We start from the raw sequence: 15,441 nt of genomic DNA, 5'->3' as shown, positions 1-15,441 counted from the left end.
GATTTCCATATTATTTCAAGAATCAAAAGTATTATTCATCGATTTTACTATTATTGAACCTCAAGGTTTACATTTATAGGTGTATTACCGACTTTGAAAGATCCATTTATTTTTTTTATTTTGAACCTCAATAACATCATTTATTTTGTTTAAATTTCAATAGTTTCGCTTATTTATTTTTGACATCATATGTTCGCGTTATCCTTGACCTCAACGATTTGTTTATATATGTTTTGTTAATTTTGATAGTCATCGTGCTTGATTTCCAAGTTTTCATATAAAAATTTATTGTATTTATTTTTTATATATTAAAACTAACACAATGGGGCAGATTATGTGGACCATCTGACGATAAAGGTAATTATGGGTCGACACGTAATTACCCAAGTTCTCGCATGGAAAACATAATAAAGACAGTTGTGTGCAATAACTCGAAACTTGGAATGATTTTGGAAAAACGGGGCAAATGCAATATTATAAGGGCATGGTGGCTACGCCACAGGTGCATCCTATATATAAATGTCATTGTCATATTTCCATTTGTGGCGTGTTTCGGTTGATTCAGAGATCGGTGTTATTTTTTTTAAATATGTATGTATAAAAATGTTTAATCTTATAACAACTACATGTATTAGTTGTTTTCTTTAAAAATTTTATTTCTATTTTAATTTCGGGACGAAATTTTTAAAAGTTGTGAATCTTGTAACATTCGTTAATTTTTAAACCCGAAAACCTGACCCCATTTTAAATTTTTGGATTTGTTCTATTTAAATTTATATATTTTTATAATATTATTAATTAATCTAAATTTACGTTTCATGTATTTTAAGTGGTCATTTCTATGCAAATATATTTTTTACCACCCTTGTAGTATTGCATACTCATTTAAAACATTCATAATCAAGATAATTTATTCATGAACTTTTCCCATGCAAATCACTAGAATAAATCTTGGATTATTATTATTACCATCTTTTTCATATGTTGTTATTTTTAACTAATAAAAATAAACCAATAAATGCTTAAATTAAATAAAATTTATTGAAAGAGTTAAACACTTTGAAAACCTTTTAAACAATTTTAATTTTTGTTTTTAATTATATTAAATATGATTAATTTTCACAATATCCATAAGACATAACAACTCTATATTTTCACTATTAAAGAAGAATAAATCCTCTAGTATTTTCACTATTAATTTACTATTATGGTTTAGAATTGAAAATTCGAAAGGTCATGGTGATGCATGAATAGTTGATTTTCAATTTGTTTTCGTTATTTATATATATTCGTTTATTTTTATGGTTTGAATTTGGAATGCGAAGAGTCATGGCGGTACATGAACAATCGATATTTTTTTAAAAATTTCGATTTCACTACTTATATTAAATTTGATATATATATATATTTTCATATGGTTATTCAAAATTTATGAGGTTTTTATTGAAATACGAAAATTCGTGATGGTTCATGGACATTTCAATTTTGATTTCAAAGTTTGTTTCATTTAATTTTATTTCTTTACTTATTTCTATGATTTATATAGATTGATTAAGATGTTCCTTTTGGTTGTTAATATGAAATTTCATATTTGCGCTTTATGTCATGCGAATAATTCACGTTTCGCCGCATATATTCTTGTTTTCCTCGACGTCGTCCTCGAAACTCAACCCGCAAAATGACAACTCAGATTACCACGTTGTTGACCGTCATGATTCCGACTATGATAACCAAAAATCCATTAACAGTAAATTTAAAACTATGCCCGAACCATTCCAAACCCAACACAACTCCTAGACACTCAAACTTAGCTCAGCAAAAAGTATTTCACGTGAACACACCCTTGGTGTAACATATGTATATCCTACCACTATATTACAATACCATATCAAAATGCTCCAAATTCTAGTAGCTTCAACCACCAACTCTTGCCAAGAACCTATACAACACCACTCATTTATTTCCACGACCTGTTACCCAACCATGTATCCTAACCATATGCCTTCCCATATGATCGCGATTCAAGCCTGCTACCATTAATTTTGTTACTAGAATAAAAATAAAATGTAACGCCCCGATGCTGGGAACCCTACTTTAACGTCAGATTTATTCATAAACACAGTTCTACAAATCAGAGTTAGTTAAAACTTTCGCGGAGTATAAAACTTTCAATAAACATTTCACACCATTTCATAAACTTTTCTTAAACAAATATCTTTTGTTTTTCATAATAAAACATCATTCATAAATACATCGTAAGTCTTCGGATGCCAACTTCTTATTATTCTGCAATGTGTCCTCCTCAAGCTAACTGCCTCAGCCTATTCACCTGTGTGCATACTAAAAGTCAGCTACGCTGAGTGAGTTCAGTTAATCAGGCAACATACAATACATTTTCATACATTCACATATATGTATCCGAAGATACAAATTCATATTAAGCCTGCTTATACTTCATACATACATCTATGCAACTCATTAAATACCAGCTGCCAATTTATTAAATATCCATAAGAGGAACATCACTTCATATCCATTTACTATTGTCCATACTAGGAGCAATATATACTATCCATAGAAGGAACAATCTATATATTATCCATAGAAGGAACACTCTGTACTATCCATAGAAGGAACAACCTATGTATTATCCATAAAAGGAACATTATGTACTATCCATAAAAGGAACAACCTATATATTTTCCATAGAAGGAACACTTTGTTCTATCCATAGAAGGATCAATATTTATTATCCATAGAAGGGGCACATACTTTATTATATATTATACATTTAAGGAACACTAAGGTCCACAGTCCTTGTCTACAATGTCACTTTCCACATCCATGTACAATAGAAGCTAGAGGGATTTGCCATCCTGACTTACTATGTACCGTTCATAGACCTACTCTGGTCTCTTCTTTCTATACACATTCCATTTCATACTTTCATATATACATATATCATACTAGGCATACTACACATTGCTTTCCCTGACGATATGTGCAATATCCGAAGATCGTTCACGTACTAACAAGCATTCATTCCTAACATCATTATAATATAATTATCACATCAATCATCTATGGCATACGCTTACCACTTTAGGTAAGTGTATTAACAGTTCACATTGAGTATGCACACAACCTTGAAAACATAACAAGAAAATGGGGCTAGAAACTCACATGTCTCCTATTTCTTTCCGAGTTTATAGTAATCCCATTCTTTAATTGTGCACGGCTAATTCTATGATAATTACGTATAGCAATCACCAACCTTTTACACATCATTTAAGTTTCCTCCTAAAACTTCTTAGTCTGGATCATTCTATTCGAATGGGGTATTTCATTTGAATGGAGTATTCTATTATAATTGAGTATTCTATTCGAACGGGCATTCTTTTCGAATGGGTATTCCATTCTAATAGAGCATTCTATTCTAATGGAGTATTCTATTCGAATGGGCATTCTATTTGAATGGAGTATTCTATTCTAATGGAGTATTCTATTTGAATGTGCATTCTATTCGAATGGGTATTCCATTTGAATGGAGTATTCTATTCTAATTGAGTATTCTATTCAAATGGGTATTCCATTTGAATGGAGTATTCTATTCTAATGAAGTATTCTATTCGAATGGGCATTCTATTCGAATGGGTATTTCATTTGAAAGGAGTATTCTATTCTAATGGAGTATTCCATTCGGCTATACCCACTGTAGGGTATTAAATACCATATTTATCATTTTCACTACATATTATAACATCTATTCTCATATTTTAGTGTTCTTTTATCTTTTAAACGTTTCCATTTCCATTTTTGACTAAGATGTAAGGCCCCGTTACCGGTGCCTCACATTTGGACGTTGGATTTACTCATAAACACAGTTCTATAAATCAGAGTTTATTAAAACTTAGCGGAATATAAAAACTTTCATGAAACATTACATAACGATCCAACACTTGTCTTAAAACGAACTCTTGTTTTTCAAAATAAACAAAACATTAAACATAAACGTCTTTAGTCTTACGATGCCAGCCTCTTATTCAATGCCACGTGTTCCCCTCAAGCGAGCTGCATCATCATACTCACCTGCGTGCATACCAAAAGTCAGCTATGCTGAGTGAGTTCTAGTTAATCAGGCAACATACAATTTATTCTCATATATTTCTTAACGTATCCGAAGACACGTATTAATACTTTATCTTTGTATAAATATCCATAAGAGGAACGTCACATAATATCTATTAAAAGAACTATTACTATTGCTCATGCTATATATTCTCCATAGAGGGAACACTCTACACATATATAATCAATAGAAGGAACACTCTATATATGTATATTATCCATAAAAGGAACACCTATATACTTTCCATAGAAGGAACACTATGCTATCCATAAAACAACAATATAATGTCCATAGAAGGAACACTATACTATCCATAAAAGGAACACTATTGTATCCATAGAAGGAACATTATACATTATCCATAAAAGGAACTCTATATATTTATCCATAGAAGGAACACTGTATATACGCTATTATTTAATATCCATGTAAGGAACTAATCTCTTCCCTTGACAATACGTGCAATATCCGAAGATCGTTCACGTACCGACAAGAAATAAATCAATCGTATCTATCACATATATCTTACACGGCCCACACTTACCATTGAAGGTAAGTGTATTAACTGTCACATCGAGTATACACACAGCCCCGAAAACATAACAAGGAAATGGGGCTAGAAACACACCTGGGTCCTGTTTCTTTCTCCATTTATCGTAATTCCCTTCTTTAATTGTGCCCTGCTAACTGTATAGGGTACATGTATTAATATTCGTGCTGAGTCTGGAGTAATCTATGGGCGTTGTATTAGATCACTTTATACTTAGATTATTTATATAAATCCTAAGGTATACGGCTTTTAAATTATTTAACATTCCTTTTTCTTTCTTTAATATTTTATTTTAACACCCTAGATTATCCTTTTGACGTATATTGACGTGGGTGCGCGTATGCGTATATTTATACACACATATCTAACTCACGGGTATCTATGTATTCGAGTCTTAACGTGATCGGGTCTTATTATTGTTAGTCACATTATAAATAACCCAAGGTATTGTACACGAGTTGTCTATCTATTTTGTAGTCGTGTTATATGTTCTAAGTGTTTGAGTGACCGTGTGATCGTGTGTACGGAATGAAATGGGATTCGGGTTTATATTTGGGCTTGGCTAGATCTTTGGGTCTATGTATAGATATTAATAATTAGAATACAAGGCCTAATCTCTCATTTATACCATCTGCTCATCATTCCTTCTTCATCTTTCTCTTCCTTTTTTTATCCAAACAACCATTCCAAGGAAATCGATGATGACGAATCGGCTGATTACATAGACAGATTCATGGCAAGTGATCTTCCCTCGTATGCAACTGCCCCATAAGTGGTCGAGTTCTTTGTATGCGATCTGAGTAATCGGGTCTGCGGTTTGAATCAATGTAATCGAACTTGTATTGTTATCGGATCTTGGAAATCGAGTAACCAGTGTAAGCGACCAGGTATTTGTAATCGTAATCGACGTCTTATTGTAATCGATGTCAGATTGTGAGCGAGTCTTTGATGTAATCGAGTCTATGGTTTGAATCAAGGTAATCGGATTGGGCAGGGTATGCGAGTTGTATATGTGTATATCTAGATTGTAATCGAATCTCATGGAAATTGATCTCAAATAATCTATGATATTGTAATCGGTTTTATGCGCCTGCATAGATGATTGTACGCGATTTGGGGTAAAGTGACCGATCTGGTGTAATTGGTCTTCGATCATTGTAATCGAGCTTGTAGGGGACTCGATTACAATGTAATCGAGTTAATGTAATCGAGTGGTGTGTGTAAGTGATTTTCACTAGCATCGGGGTTTATTTGTAATCGATCAATCATTGTAATCGAGTTGTATTGTATGTGTTTAGGTATATACATATTGTAATCGAGTTAGTGAAAGGCTCAATTGTAATTGACTGGCGTGTGTGCGAGTTTGTATGTATGCGATGATGTTCTGGGTGCCTCTCAACCCACTGCTATTTCATTATTATTATTATTATTATTATTATTATTATTTAACATATAACCTTTAACATGATTCCATCCTACCCTTTAAACGTTCTCGTGACCATTTTCGGGTAGTTGACTCGGAAAATCATAAAGGTTGGATCTTTAATCTTAAAATGTTCAAGACTAGATCTAGGGTTCATTTTAAACGAGCCGTTCATAGTACGAGTTCGTTAAGTTCCATTTTAACATCAAGTTTTCGACTTTAATGTTTGTTTAGACCCGATCTACTATTGTCTCAAGTTTCAAAGCTAAAAATTAATGAAAACATAATCTTTAAGGATCAAGAACATACCTTTTTGTGTTCGTTTGTTGTCGTTGGGCTTGGTTATGAACTTAAATCCTTGGATCTATCTTGTATATAGAAGATTTAGTAATAGTTAGTTTGATTTGGTCTCGGATCTCTTTCTTTCTCTCATGGCCGTTTATGTATAGTAAGGAAGGTGTGTGTAGAGATTATGGAAATGATGGAATGAGAGTTAGGGTTTTAGGATGGTTTAAGAGGGTATTTATACCTCTTAAAGCCCATGGACCTAAAACCCATTACCATTTAACCCACCTTAATTAATATAAGTCCATGATCTTTTCTTTATTTGATATTAATTAATTATTAACGCAAAATCACTAAACGTAACTTCCGATATTAATTTAATAATTTTTTATTATGCTGAGAAATTTTCTTTTAAGCCATAAATAAATAATATATTTAAATATTATTCTTTGAAAATCCGGGATGTTACATAAGATCTAGTCCGTTTATCCATAAAGCTTGAACCTTTATTGGTTTTAAACGTATTTAAGCTTTATCTAGGGTTTCTAAGTGAATTGTATTTACTAACGAGTTCATTAAGTCCATTTTTAACATCAAGTTCATATTTTTATGGTATAACTACACCCGATTTGCCTTAGTACTAAGTCCTAAGGCAAATCGTTCTTAAAAACACAACCTTTATACATAAAATGTGCCTTTTTGGCTTGTGTTAGGTTACGTTTTATCTTCCCGTATAGTTTAAGGACTCTTTCTTGGTTTCTAGCTATAGATCTATCAATAATCTAAGCTTGGTTCTTGGTCTCGGATTTCGGCCGAATAGTTTAGAGGGTTTGTGTGTGTTTATGAAGGTGTAGGCTATGGTGTAGAGATGGATGAAAAAACGGAAAATATTAGGGTTTAAGGGGTATTTATACTCCCTTAAGCCCATGGAACTTAGGCCCATCTTTCCTTTTTAGTTCATAATTAATTTCATCTTTAAGGCCTGCCATCTTCTATCTTTATTATTATCTGATTATTGTTATTATACTAACTCAATTAATCCTTCCGATGTAAATAATATATTAAATATTATTCTGGAAATTTCGGGATGTTACAAGTCTACCCTTCTTAAAAGAGGTTTCGTCCTCGAAACCTACTTATTCATTGAAAAAGGAACGCTTCCTAATTCACACACCTTCTTGGACCATTTACTTTCTGGGTTATCCTCCTTACTCCTGACCTTGCAGTCACTAAGTGATGTTCATGGGTTTTAGCTATTCAATTTAGCTTGTCCATGAGGCCTTCGATGTACTGCTTCTTTAACTGATTCATCAATTCTTGCCTCGTCCTTCATGGCTTCATACTATTTAACACTAGAGCCCTAGGCGAAACTCTATCATGACACAATAATCACCATAACCAAAATTCATTCGTGACAATTTCATATCATAATTAATTCAGTCACACACCAGTCTAAACTTTAATATAAAACAACACACATCAAGTCATTAATAAATCAAACATAGATTAAAACTTATGGCTAGTAGCAAGCCATCTTGATGGTCTTCTCTAAGCATACGGAGGAAACTGTTAAGCCTCAATCATTCTTCTCTGCTTCGCGCTCTTCCCCTGGCTTCCTGCAGTCCCTTGCTAGGCGTCCATGCCCTCCACAGTTATGACACCTATGGTGATCCTTACACTCCCAGGAGGATTGTCCTGTTTTCCCACACATGTAACAAACACCTAATCTCATTCAGTACTCTCCCGGGTGCTTCCTTCCACATTTTTCATAAACAGTGAACTCCTCATGTCGTGCCTTCTTCTTACGTGGATCCTCTTCATTAGCTTCATTTGGTGTTGGGGTTGGGTTCTTTTTCTTCGGTTCAATCTTCTCCTCTTCACTGAAGGCAAGGTCATCATAAACAATTTCGGCTAATTCCACGGCTGAATCGAATGTTGCGGGTTTATTAGCCCTAACCAATGTTCGGACACTTTGTGATAGTCCTCTGATGTAGCACTTGATTCTTTTCGCTTTAGTATTAACCATGTCGGGAACCAACCTAGACATGCGGTTGAACTCAGTGATGTACTCACGGTGTGTCATTTTTCCTGCCTTCAGATTCAAAAACTTCAGCTCAGCTCTCTCAACCTCAGCATCAGCACAGAACCGCTTCATCTCCAACTCCTTTAGGTCATCCCAATTCATAGCTTTAATCTCTTATCGGGTCTTCCTCTGTTCCACTGTCTCCCACCAGAACATAGCCTCATCGCCAAACGACTGGGTGGCATAACCCACCGCTTGATCTGGATGGCACTCGCTAATTCGAATAAACTTTTCCATTGTGGTTATCCACTGAAGAGTAGCGGTTGCGTCTTCCAGGCCAGTTAACTTTGGTGGGTCACATCTCTTGAACGATTTGTAGTTACACCCACCTCTTCCTGTTTTCCTTGCATCAACCTTCATAGATCAAACTTCACTTGAGTCGCCTTCCTCATCATCAGCTTGCTTACTAACATTCCCTACCCTATCAGCGTTCCATGCGTGGCTTTCTGTCGACTTTTCAGATTGCATGTTGTTCACTTCAGCGGCTACAACTTGAGCAATGGCGGCCTGAACCGTAGGATCAATTCGATACCCTTCATTGTTACGTGGATTCTGTCCAGCTGCACTTCCTTCCGCTCCAATGAAGTAACTGGCTCTACAGAAGGTTCTCGGACAATACGTGGCCTACCACGACGTCCAGTACGACCCCCTTTATCAACAATCTTTCTTGCTCCAGCCATTCGTATTCTATAATGAAACAGAAATGTCATCACTTAAGGAACTATTTAGTACAAGGATAGTAAGGCTAACAGGTAATAACAGTGGCTAGCTGTGATTAGCTGATCACGTTACTCTCCGTGTCCTATACACTTCCCTTTGTGAGTCCACTTATGCCAGTTCTACTTTTAACAGATAGACAATCAAACAATGCATATAATCATATACTCCTATTTCTAGTAATTAAGCTAACTTCCTTACACATTCTTACATTACATGTGAAATTAATCTCATAATTGACCTTTACTTATCTCGCTTGAGTGACACATGTCTTACTTGAATTGGCATCTTCTTTATTTTCTTTCTTAAGTCCTATTCTCTGTTTGAGTCTAAGCATGTAGGATTCTTAATTCTCTCGAACTTATTCTCTGATACCAACTTGTAAGGCCCTGGTCCCGGGAACCCTACTTTAATGTCGGATTTAGTCATAAACACAGTTCTACAAATAAGATTAAATTAAAACTCTCGCGTAATATAAAACTTTCAATAAACATTTCACATCATTTCAAAACCTTGACTTAAACAAACATCTTTTGTCTTTCATAATAAAACATCATTCATAAATACATCGTAAGTCTTCAGATGCCAACATCTTATTCTTCTGCCATGTGTCCTCCTCAAGCTAACTACCTTAGCCTACTCACTTGCGTGCATACTAAAATCAGCTACGTTGAGTGAGTTCTAGTTAATCAGGAAACATACAATACATTCTCATACATTCACATATACGTATCCGAAAATACGAATTCATACTTAGCCTGCTTATACTTCATACGTACATCTACGCAACTCATTAATTACCAACTGCCAATTTATTAAATATCCATAACAGGAACATCACTTCATATCCATTTACTATTGTCCAAACGAGGAGCACTATATACTATCCATAGAAGGAACAATCTATATATTATCCATAGAAGGAACACTTTGTACAATCCATAGAAGGAACAACTTATGTATTATCCATAAAAAGGAACATTATATACTATCCATAGAAGGAACAACCTATATATTATCCATAGAAGGAACGCTTTGTACTATCCATTGAAGGATCATTATTTATTATCCATAGAAGGAGAACATACTTTATTATGTATTATCCTTTTAAGGAACACCAAGGTCCAAAGTCCTTATCTACACTGTCACTTTCAACATCTGTGTACAATAGAAGCTAGAGGGATTTGCCATCCTAACTTACTATGTATCGTTCATAGACCTACTACGGTCTCTTCTTTCTATACACATTCCATTTCATACTTTCATATATACATATATCATATTAGGCATACTACACATTGCTTTCCCTGAGGATATGTGCAATATCCGAAGATCGTTCACGTACCGATAAGCATTCATTCATAACATCATTATAATATAACTATCACGCCAATCATCTATCACTTACCACTTAAGGTAAGTGTATTAACATTTCACATTGATTATGTACACAGTCCCGAAAACATCATAACAAGGAAATGGGTTAGAAACTCACCTGTCTCCTGTTTCTTTCCGAGTTTATGGTAATCCCTTTCTTTAATTGAGCACGGCTAACTGTCTGATAATTACATATAGCAATCACTAAGCTTTTACACATCATATAAGTTTCCTCCTAAAACTTCTAAGTCTGAATCATTCTATTCAAATGGGGTATTTCATTTGAATGGAGTATTCTATTCTAATGGAGTATCCTATTCGAATGGGCATTCTATTCGAATGGGTATTCCATTTGAATGGAGTATTCTATTCGAATGTGCATTCTATTCGAATGGGTATTCCATTTGAATGGAATATTATATTCTAATGGAGTATTTTATTCGAATGGGCATTCTATTCGAATGGGTATTCCATTTGAATGGAGTATTCTATTCTAATGGAGTATTCCATTCGAATATACCCACTGTAGGGTATTAAATATCATATTTATCATTTTCACTGCCTATTATAACATCTATTCTCATATTTTAGTGTTCTTTTATCTTTTAAACGTTTCTATTTCCATATTTTACTAAGATCTAGTCCGTTTATCCATAAAGCTTGAACCTTTATTGGTTTTAAACGTATTTAAGCTAGATCTAGGGTTTCTAAGTGAACTGTATTTACTAACGAGTTCATTAAGTCCATTTTTAACATAAAGTTCATATTTTTATGTTATAACTACACCCGATTTGCCTTAGTACTAAGTCCTAAGGCAAATCGTTCTTAAAAACACAACCTTTATACATAAAACGTGCCTTTTTGGCTTGTGTTAGGTTACGGTTTATCTTCCGGTATAGTTTAAGGAGTCGTTCTTGCTTTCTAGCTATAGATCTATCAATAATCTAAGCTTGGTTCCTGGTCTTGTATTTCAGCCGAATGGTTGAGAGGGTTTGTGTGTGTTTTTGAAGGTGTAGGCCTTGATGTAGAGATGGATGAAAAATGGAAAAGATTAGGGTTTAAGGGGTATTTATTCTCCCTTAAGCCCATAGACCTTAGGCCCATCTTTTCTTTTTAGTTCATAATTAATTTCATCTTTAAGACCTACCATCTTCTATCTTTATTATTATCTTATTATTATTATTATTATTATTATTATTATTCTACTAACTCAATTAATTCTTCCGACGTAAATAATATATTAAATATTATTCTAGAAATTTCGAGATGTTACATAAAACGTTTAATCATAAATTGTTATTAGTATTGTTATTTAATCTTATATTAATAAGTTATAATTATTCATCTACAAATCATTCTTTAACTAATAAATATCAAATGATTTATATAAACTTTAATTCATTTTTGTTAAACTCATTTTAAATAAAGAAATCCCACAAGTCTCCATTTGCCATAAGTTGATTGACTTTATAATTCTGGTAGCTAATCCTTGATTTTGTGTCTTCGTTATTATTTATAGTTTCATGAGATTCAATTGCTTCATTTGTTAACTCGCTTTCGGTTATTAATTCAAGTTGTCTCCAATATCAAAGGTGAGTTTCTCACACCCTTGTTTACTCTTTTATTACTTTTGTAGGTAGCATATATATCATATTCAAAATGACAATTTCGTTTATTCATTATTTACAAACTACAATTCGTTACTTGGAGTTGTGTGTTTATTTGCTTACTTGCTCAAAGATTACGTGCATGGATTACTTCAAGATAGTCTGATCATACACCCCCTTTGCGCTAAAGACATTTGTTGTTATGAGCGGAAAAGGGCCTCATTATTCGAGTACATTGGTGCACAATCCCAACTGGAAAGGAGCTTACTTGCGCTTATCTGAGTACGCTGGTGCAAAATCCTAGCTGGAAAGGACCTTACTTTCTCATTTACACTTGTTCATAGAATTGTATGATTTTTATGTACTTATATCAAAACTTGTAGGAACTCACCAACTATTCATTTAATTGACTTTATTATATATATATATATATATATATATATATATATATATATATATATATATATATATATATATATATATATATGCTACATGTACCATATTTAGAGGATGCTGCCATGACGAAGACAATAGTACTTAGGATATTCAACATAAATGGACAAATTGCCTAAATGTGTTTTTCTTTCTATTTCTTTTACTTCTAAACTTGTGTACTTGTTTAAATCAATTAATGGTAATACTGTCACTTAATAGTGTCACATGTGCTTTGAGCAATCTGTACGTCACACTCGGGCGTATTCCACTTTAGCCGGGGTAATACATTGTTCTAGTAGGTTATAATAGTTAAGAGCTACATTAGATAAACATTAAAATAACTTTACCCTAACAATCGGCTTACATATTTATATGTTCATAAAACAATCTAAAAGTTATAAACTGTAGGTCAAAGAACATTTAGTATATAAGTCAATAAAATCCATATATTGGTTAATGCAAACATCAAAATATGATAATTTTTTTGTCAAAAACCAAGTGGATTTATATACCTACCTCAAAATGAGTGGGAGCAACTAAAAACAAATTTGTCCATATATAGATGACATTCTTCTTACATGTATATGTTACATAAGTCAAAGCATTGTTCACACATACTTTGATATGGTAGATCTCAGAGATATTCCTTATACATGTAACCTAACATTATTTCCTTACGTTTCATTAAGTAGAAGTCTTATATAAGTTCAAGTCTATACTCATTTAGATATTACTCAAATTGCAACACACTAGATATATCTATATTAATGTGTAGCATCTAAAAGAGTATTAAGATATCTTTAAAGAAAACGAAAGACTATAGTTTAAAAGAAGTGAGAATTCAAACTGGTAGATTACTCTAATTTTGACATATATAGAGATAAGAAAATAATTTTTGAGATATATTCTTTTGTCAGTAGATAAATTTATCTCATAGATGAGTCATAATGAACTGATAACAACAACCTAAGTTATAACGACATAATATGTTGATTAATTTCAATGATGTTATCAATAAATGTTGTTGAATATTTATTAGTGGACTCATAAGTTTTATTAATCTATATATAAATTATATATTGAATACTTATTGCGATAAAATCAACTATCATGTTTTCTCAAACAGTAACAGTTTGAGAGGTGCTGCATTAAATTCTGATATGAAATTAATTATTCGTTTATGAACGAATTGAGTAATCAAAATTTTCATATCGAATGCATTCATGATATGTTTAAGGATCCTATGACTAAAAGTCTATTACCCATAAGTATTATGAAAGCGCTTATAAATACGAGGGGTTTATTTGATGACCATGTACAACTGCATATCGTACTATGAATGATTAACTATTAATTTTCCTCATCAGTCTTGATTTTGTATGTCTCCTAATATGTTTTACATGCATAATGACATATAGACAAATTATTATACAAATCAAACGTTTGAAAGGCTTACTTGAAAATTTTGATCATAAGTACTTAGGTTTTAAATAAGGACTGCAGTATGATTAATGGGGGTCTTGAGCTGATATTCAATTCAATTACTGTATTTCTCTGTTCCAGTTTGAGTTTAAAACTAAAATGAATATTAACTTCTGATCAGACTAATCTAATACTCATAATAAATTATTATTCGGCCAAGTGGGAGAATGTAATATTATATATATTTATATATGACCATTATAATCATTTATATTATAATAGATCGGGTTCATCTATTATATATATATATATATATATATATATATATTAGTTTGGTAATTGTTGATGGACCATATTACCATTACTAGCTAATAAAGGGTTTCCCTGCGGGTGTATATAAAGAGAGATAAATATTAACATCATAACCTAATCACACGCAGATAACATTTCTGTGCGCCTCCTATCTCCTAAATCGGGTTCATCTCAAGAACCATAACACAATCCTTAACTATACATCCTAAAGGGGAACATGATTAAGATGACAAACAAGTCGACTACATCATACTCAGCTGCGATTACTACGTACTCTCCATGCTGTAACAAGTTCATAGGTTTATTATTATTCATGTTTTCTATTGCTTACATGAACAACTGATCAACAAGAATTTGGACAATCTCGTACTAAACATTCGATTAAAGTATACGATTTTCAAAGCTTTCAGTTAAGAATCTTTTGGTTTCAAACATGTGTTCTTGATAACCATTTGCATCAAAAAGAACATTTCGTTTGTTGTGAAAACACTTTTTGTCTTATCCGATTCGTGTACCCCCAAATACTTCAATGCGAAAGCAGATACATGATTTAAAAAGGTATCTGGGACGTCTAATTGAAACACGAAGCCTACATACGTAACCGGAAAACAAGAATACACACAATGTCTTATTGAAATGAGTAGCCTGTACTAGTACATGAATTGCATGCTAACTTTTGTTTGTATCTTTTGAAGTACTCTCATATCAGCTTCCAGGAAACTTCTTGTAGGGTTTGGCAGTTTTGATAGTTAACAACCAGTCACATGCGAAGTCGGTTTTCTTATGGATCATAATCATATCATGATTTTTTTTATGTTTTAAGTTGGACGTGGCAAAATATTCTAGAGTCGATGCAGATAACGACAATATAATTAGGATTATCATTTATTTTTAGGTTAAATAATTTCAATTGATAGGACAATGCTATTTGACCATCAAGATTTTAATTTAAATAGATTTATATAACTAATATTGTTAAGTCCCTTGATTTCAAAGAAAACAAATGGAAGAAAATTAGAAGGGAGCAACAGCATTAATTTGTTTGAACATGATGCTCATCATGTACGATCTTAGCATTCAGTATAACGTTTCAGTTTTTGG

Source organism: Bidens hawaiensis, unplaced genomic scaffold, assembly GCF_021521415.1.
Source record: "Bidens hawaiensis isolate Kalapana, Puna unplaced genomic scaffold, B.hawaiensis_p1.1 tig00034426_1, whole genome shotgun sequence".
In the NCBI taxonomy this organism is placed as follows: domain Eukaryota; kingdom Viridiplantae; phylum Streptophyta; class Magnoliopsida; order Asterales; family Asteraceae; genus Bidens; species Bidens hawaiensis.
Note: the sequence above shows the minus strand (reverse complement) of the source record.